At 39.3% G+C, this 8183-nt stretch overlaps 1 long non-coding RNA gene across 1 annotated transcript; it reads left to right on the forward strand.

The window, feature by feature from the left end:
* The first annotated feature begins 7166 nt into the window (after positions 1–7166).
* LOC147896569 (uncharacterized) lies at positions 7167–7511 on the forward strand. Its single transcript, XR_015541758.1, has 3 exons — positions 7167–7222; positions 7315–7368; positions 7452–7511. It is a non-coding gene; the product is annotated as an uncharacterized LOC147896569 (long non-coding RNA).
* The last annotated feature ends 672 nt before the right edge of the window (positions 7512–8183 follow it).

Genomic DNA, 8183 nt, shown 5'->3' on the forward strand with positions numbered 1-8183 from the left:
GCTTGAGCCCATTACACACAAATATGAACCAAGATAAACATGTAGAATTGTCAAAATCTCACTTTCATGGTAGCTTGTATGGTTCCAATGTAATCCGGCTCACTTTCCACTATTTGGGTATCCCTTGCACTAGCTTGACTCTCTTGGGAGAAGTTTGCCGTGGCTCCATGATCAAATGTGTTATGCTTCACATCAACCTTCTCTATGCAAAACGATGCCCATGTGAGCACATTGCATTGAACAAATGATATTGAACATAAAATCAAAAGATATTGACATTAAACCTTTTTTGTCATCATGAGAACCATAAATGGAGAATGCTACCTACATGAAGATCAAAACCCTTGGCAATTTCTCATTCCCTACTACACACAATCTCTCCCCTTTGATAGGCCTTTGTAATTGCATTTGCATTTTCTTGGCAATAGACATAAATCTTCTAAATGCCTAACCCCTCTATTTCTTCTCCTAAAAGATCTAATGCCCTCCTCTCATTTTGATTTTTCCTCTTCACATCTTTCAATCCATTTCTCGATTCACTCACAGCTATAGAGAAAAAATGTGTGCACCTTTGACTCCAATGCAATTATATTCTTTCTTTACTTTCCTTTCCCTTGTGCCACATTTCCTTCAACGCTTAGTATCATCCATGTCATCCCAAAGTTAAGGTACTCAGGGATTCCATTGCACAAGAAACTCTATAACACAAAACATCAATTCTTGTACCAACCTACCTTCTACCATGCTACCTTTTGCTTGTGCCTTTTGCCCTACAAATCCTTTCAATTCTTTCATGAAACACTCTAAGGAGAACATCCATCAAGAATGCACACTTCTTGAATATCCCATAATCCACAAGAAGAACAAATAGATGAAGTTAATTATCTAGAATCCTTGTTGGAAGGGCTTTCTCAGTCAAACATATTGCTTCAATGGACAAATTTCTCACTGTCTTGATTGATGGCTTTGCAATCTCCTTTGATGATACTCACCTAAAATATGCTCAGGACATTCAAAAAATGAATGCATTTCAATGATGGATCATGTTATTGAGATGCACATCTCATAAAAGAGCATAACTTGTTGGTGGCACTCCTGACCTGGACCTCCGTTAGGCCACCTGTAAGTGTTATTGGAAGCACATACTATTGCAAAAAGAATGTACGAATATATGTGCAATGGATATTATTTAGATGCATTTTCAGGCCCACCATTGTAAACTGTGTGGATAGCAAGCCAATTTGCTCCTGCTCCATCTGCCATGAATCCTCAGAATTCAGGTGGTTCAAAACCATTCTTCTCCATCTGACTATTCAAAAGCTTCCAGAATTACACTTGTGCATGGGTATCTTCCACCTTGAATTCACATATAGCTATTGTTAAGAGTTCCCTTATGTAAGGGTCATACACATGAGCACCCATAGTTGACCATCCTTTTACTCGATGGACGTGGTGAAAATGCACCCATTGTGATCCAAAGCTACCTCCTGGCCGCATTTGATTTACCAAATCAACCCTTGATCCTGGACCAATGGTCAACATTTTGAAAATATGTGGTTGTTGTTCATCTTACAGCTGCCCAGGAAACAAGATACTTTGCACATATGGATATTTGCATCTCTTTTTCAAACCCAGTATTGAATCCATTCCACCATCTCCATGAGATCTCCATCTCTAGCATCACATCTTGCACTCTGCACTATTCTCTGAAGCCTTCTCCTTTGTGTCATTGGTGTGATTGTATCCAAAACCTCTTCAAATTGTTGGTAATGTAGAGGTTCCATAGCAACCCCCTCCTTTGCAAGCAACATATCCATCATAAGGTCTTGTGTAACTGAGACCTCAATGTTTTTGCAAGATGAATTTGCATTTAGCCTAGCACGCATTGAAACTAGATCATCCACTTGCAATTCCTTTGCACAACTTTTTCCTTTCTCAACAGGAGAAAATTGAAAATTCTGCATCGCTTCAACCTTCGAATAGTAGAGTGCAGGTCAAGTACTATGTCCGCCCAAAGGGCAAGTATTGAATGTGAAGGAGGCGACTAGCCACTTCATCTTCCTCTTCTAATGCTCGTCTTCATCTTCTTCTTCATCGTCTTCACTACACAAAAAATCAGAAGATGCCAAGCTTTGCTGCTTCTCCTCCTACTCCTTCTTCTTCTTCTTCTTCTTCTTCTTCTTCACCTCCAAGCTTCTTCTTCTTCCTTCACCACCACTCCTCCCATCCTTCCACCCCCTCCTCCTCCTCCTCTTCCTCCACTCCCCGTTCCTGTAAGAACATCCTTGTCACCGTCCGCGTTCGCCCCCTCAGCTCCTCTGCTTGGGACTGCATCGACCCCAAAACCATCGTCTTCAAAACCCCCCTCCCCGCCACCGATCGCTCCCCCCACCCCAAGTCCTACACCTTCGGTAACACCTCTTCTCACGAGAGAGAGAGAGATTAACTTCAACCTTCGTCAAACCCACGGAAAATTCTCACATGGGCTTCCCAGCTCCTCCTCCTTAACTTGTAAAGCGACATCCCAACTCCCAACTCCACGAAAAATTCTCCCAACTCCACCGACATGAATGGCATGTAAATTTATTGTAATCGCTGGGCTCGGCGACGGGAGGTTTTCCTTGCCTATTTGCCTATTGGTTGCCGTCGTCTTCTTTGGCACCGGAGTAGATTCTTTGGAACTCCTATCAATGTTTATGACCAATTCAGAAGGTCTCATCTATTCCTGGCCTTCTCTATTTGCCTTGCAGATTTGAGTTCTCTATTTTGCTGCTGCTCCCCTCGACTCCCCTCCTAACTCCTCACAATTGCTGTTCTTTCGTGGCAACTTTAATCTCCAAGATGAGAAAGCCCACTACTTTAATCTTTCGTTGATCTCAGCCAAGACGAGAAAGCCCGCTGCTCGCCTACTCGTCTGCCTTCTCGTCTCATCTCGCCTACTCATGTTCCTTCTCATCTCGTCTCGCTGCTCTCGCCTCGCCATGCAAACTCTCGCTGCTCTTGTCTAGTTTGGTTGGTCGTCTCTCAAGCTCTCGCTGCCATCTTAGCCATCACCACACGCCATGTTCCGCTTCTCCTTCTCCTCCTACGGTCTGCAAGAGTAGGGAATACGAACGGTAACAAGGAAGATTCGGGCAAAGCTAGCTCTCTCTCTCTCTCACTCATTCTCGCTCACGGTCTTTGCTCCTCTGAAGCTCTGCTTCTTGCCAATCACCTTCCATGCCACCTTCGTCGCTAATATCTTCTCCTTCTCTGCCAGCATCGCCCTCTCCTACAACGCCATCATTTGCTCCTCATGGAAGAAGAAATCTCAAGTAGAACTAAACGTAAGTTCAACTTTCTTTCTTGAAATATCTCTAGTCTGGATAGCTACACACATCCGTTTTTTATCTATTTTCCATGAGAAAGGGCACCGCGTCAATGCGCTGCCATTTCTCATGGAAAGTAGATCAAAGAGGGCCCAATCTTTTGATCTACTTTCCATGAGAAATGGCAGCGCGTTGACACGCTGCCCTTTCTCATGCAAAGTAGGTCAAAATCATGTCAAAGGAGGTATACTTAAAAGCATTGGGGTATACTACAAACTTAAAAAACTTTCATCGATTTTTGTTTATGCACCTCAAATTGATTTTGAAATTGTGAATCCTTCCTCTCCTCACATCCTCATCCTCCAATTTTTCATTCATCCAAGACCTCTCCGGTGAGTCCTAAAGCATTTGGAAGAGCCATGGCGTTAAGCATTTGTAGGAGCATTTTGGATACCCTTTCCATTGAAATGGACAGCGCGTCAACGCGCTGTCCATTTCAATAGAAAGGGCATCTAAAATCCTCCATTGTATCTTTCATGTACCACCTTCATATTTGAGTAAAGAAGAAGCAAATTTTGATGCTTGTGACACCAAAATTGGCAGCGCGTTGACGCGCTGTCCATTTCGATATCCCAAGCATCAAAATTAACCCCTTTTAGGCTTTTTAATAGGCTTTCAGTGGGGTGGCATTTAGATGCCTTTTACTTCAAAATGGACATCGCGTCAATGCGCTGCCTTTTTTGGTAGAAAGAGCTTCACAGTTTAGGGCATTGATATGCTCCCACACTTGCAACAGTTAGCCTACAATAAGATTGGTTGTTGGGATCAATAATGCTCCCACACTTGACCTGCATGGTGACTTGAAACTAAAGTTAGTTTCTAGATCCCAGAGTTACTGTGTCAAGCCATCTTGTGTGAAGTCTTGCTCAATAGTGGCCTTGTATTGGGGTAGCATTTTATATGACCTTTTCACCGCTGCCCATTTTGGTAGAAATAGCACTAAAGTGCACACTACTAATGTGTGCTTTCGCAGTTGCATTCATCCAAAGAGCATTAAATATGAATGCTCTTTGGATATAAGATCTCAAAGAGGAAGAGTAAAGTAGATATAAGGTCGACATAAATGTCATCTATGTAGCTTTCAATTCTGCAAGTTATTTTGACCACAAGGATGATTTTGCCAACACATTGTATGCTTTTACTTTTAATTTACATTCTTGAATCATGCCTCAAGTTAAAGGAGGAACTCCTTGATCGAGGGAAGTTATTGATGGAAGGGGTGAGAGTTTGTGGAATATTGGGAGAAATCCCCGAAAAGATCACCACATGTACATGTATTACACAATACATGTATATAAATAGACATGCTTAAGTATTCATAGAAATATTTATAGATCAGTATATATAGACATGTATGTGTGTTATACATTTATTTGTACATTTATTTGTGTCCATATGTCATGTATGAAAATGTCAAGATGTATATATGGAAGTATATTGTAAATGTAAACATATGCATGGAAGATGCGGTCTCTTCCATTAGCAAATGAGTGCTATATGGGGTTTAGAGTTTGAGGGTTTATGTATGTATATCCAGACATAAATTCATACATAGATAAGTTTATACACGCATACGTAAAACTATTTACATTTGTTTTTTTATTTGTACATAGAAAAGGATATGCATACATATGCATAAATATGTGAAAATAGATGTGTTAAAAGATAAATAAATACATGTGTATAAAGATAAATAAATATGTTTAGATATTCCTTTATACAAATTTATGTATAGGAGTTTGAATGTTAGCTCTATTAATCACTAATAGTATAGGAGTTTGACTGTTAGCTCTATGTATCTATAATAGTATAGGAGTTTGACTATTGGAACTAGACCCTAAATGCATTCCAAGTGGAGGGCTACCTTCCACAGAAAGGATCTTTCAAAGTGTCCATTTGCAAAAGTGATGAGGAGGTAGTAGTGACAGATGATATGATGGAGAGGTGGTCTCCCACTTGGAGAGATGATGATGAAGAGTTTGAGAATGACTTGTTATCAAGTCATGAATTTAAATTTATGTCAAGAAGGATGTTTTTTGTATGGGAGGGAAATCATAGGACTGCTACTTGGATGAGTGTTATAAAGGATATCTTTCCTATAAACAAAAAACGACACATAAGAGTGGTTTGCACAATAATTGATCCTAGAAAAATAAGTGAGATTGCTCTATTGGCTGGCCTACAGTGCATGAATTCATAAGTACTTTGATACCTTTTTTTCTTTCATTATTTTATGTTGTATAATTCCTTACCTTCATTATTTTTATTTGGTACAAATGAACTAATATTTTGATGTATCTTGTAGTATGAATGAGCATGCCATCGTCAAACCTAGCATCTGGGACACACTCATAAATGCACACAACATTTGTGAGTGTGATCGTATGATATTTATGAAACCGTTGTCTCCTAATGAAGTGAAATCCATAGAGAACTGGAGGGCTCATGAGAGTAAAGGAAAAAAGCCCTGGTTTTCATTGACAAGAGGGTATCTTGCGAGATTGGTCTTTCAAGTTTAATGCTGCACTTCTCTTGATGCTTATTTCTCCTTCATTCATTTTCTTTCTATAAAAGGAAATCTTTTGTGTAGGTTAAGTACAATACAAAGCTTAAAAAAGCAATTGATAAGATATCCACAAAGATGCCTATAGACTAAAGAATAGAAGCTGAAGGAAAGCAACGCGTCCTAATTCAAAAGAGAATTGCTGACAGGATGGGAAAGGTGAGAGTTTAATTCTTCTTGTTATTACATTTTTCAATCATTTTATGCATCTAATATGCAACTCTTGGATAGGTTTTGAATTGCATAGATCCAAGCTTGGGTGAGGCTTGGTTGGAAAAGTTATTTGCCTTGTGTTTTGATGGTCTGGACTCTTGTGTAACTTTGGAGAAGCTGCAACTCATAGCAAAGTCCGATTTGAGATTGGAGAAAAAAATCATTTTTCTTTCCTTGTTGGAGTCTACCAAACCAATGAGGGATATGTATTTCATGCCTGTGGGGGATGTGGAGCATAGAGGGTGAGTTGTTCCTTTCATAAATAAACTTATATTGCAGTGTTTGTATGTATTATAGAAGTGCCATAAGTCTTAGTTGTGTGAATACTTTGTTTTCCACTTGTGTAGATGGATTAATAGAGAGATATTTCTTGAGAAAGTAGAGACCCAGGCTTTGAAAGTTTTTAATGACTTGAGGATTGTAACAACCATGGGCATTCCTTTAGAGACACCAAAAGATTACACAATGCAACAGTATATGGAGGACATAAAATTAGAAGGAAGAAAGCATTTGTTCTTAGCTCTACGATCAAAGGATTCAAAGAATGAGAGTAAGGGAGCAAAGAAAGCCAACAGTCTCTCTGAGTTGGACATGGCTGCTCATAGGGTTGTTTACAGGTTGGTCCCTTTTAGTTTTAATGATGGTGCTTTTCTATTTGTTTTGTGAAGCTTACAATAACATTGAATTAGACAATCATTTTTGTTTGTCTCAATTTTTTTGTGAACCTTTCTTCATATAGGAGGTCCAAATAATTAGTGATTGTTGATTTGTAGGTATCTTGCTCATTTGGCAAGAGAGAGAAAGATCTTAGAGATTCCAAATTTGTACAAGAGTTGGGTGGAAATTGGTCATGCTGCTTGCATGTATCCTCTTGGCATGCACAATCACTCTCAATGGGAACTTGCAAATTGTCCTTGGTGGATAGACTTCCCCAAGGGACAAGTCTTGGTGCGTGAGAGGGACTTTCACAAGAAATATGCTTCATCTAAGGACACTGAAGAAAGTAAGGATAAATTGGGGGGAAGCTCTAGAAAAACAAAAACACAAGCACAAAAACAAGAACAAGCTCAAAAGAAAGGTAAGAAATATACATACATTTTGAGTTTCTAATGTTGTTTATGATGAGGGTTTGGAATAGTATACTAATGTTATTCTTTCCTATCCATTTAGATGAGGAGCCATCTAGTCCACCAAGGCAAGATAAGGATCAAATGGAGCATGCAAGTAAAGTTCTAATTATTTTTGTTTCTTGCTATCGGTGTTTCAAAATTTTCTTTGGTTGTGTTTGATATAAATTTTCCATGTAGGTTCACAATCTATCACAAAGTTAGTACAACATTATGTATTTCATAAGGCACAGTCACCGGATAGTCTATTGACTCGTGGTATCACTATGCTTATATGGTGGGTGATTACATAACCATAGGCATGGACTTTTCACAGTCCAAGAAAAATGAAAAGTATACTATTTTGCATGAGTTTTTCATGGCTGTAGTTAGCCCTGATCGAGACTACATGTGGTTGGGTAAGAAGATTAAGTGGGCTATGGATTTTATATTGGTTGACTTTCCCACTGGATTTCCACTTGATGAGGGAGTACCCATCCTAGTTTGGAACCTCTTGTTGGAGGACCATGTGCGTTATGGGCTTGCCGTTGCAGCAGCTTCATTATCAGATAGTGGCTGGCTGGCAGTTATATGTCCTATGGCAGGTAAGGTTCAATATCTAGCACTATTGTTGTTATATGTCCTCTATTCCCATTTTTCTTGTATGAGATACTGTCATTTGATTGTAGGACACTGTATTTCTTGGATGGAGCACTTTGCATTTGTTCAAGGCTTGGAAGTTATCAAACGTGTAGTCATTCATGACAAGCTTCCACATGGATACTGTAAATATTATGGTATAACTCTTAAGGTATACTACAATTCCATGCATGGTGTGTTGTAATGCTACATTCATGAACTTTTTAATGTGTTTCTTTATGTGGGATTGATAGATGCCATGTTACACGTAGTATGCATGCTAGGTTTTGATGG

This window comes from Dipteris shenzhenensis, chromosome 11 (assembly GCF_047967505.1).
Source record: "Dipteris shenzhenensis isolate YYH24624 ecotype China chromosome 11, Dip_SZ_1.0, whole genome shotgun sequence".
NCBI classification, from domain to species: Eukaryota; Viridiplantae; Streptophyta; class Polypodiopsida; order Gleicheniales; family Dipteridaceae; genus Dipteris; species Dipteris shenzhenensis.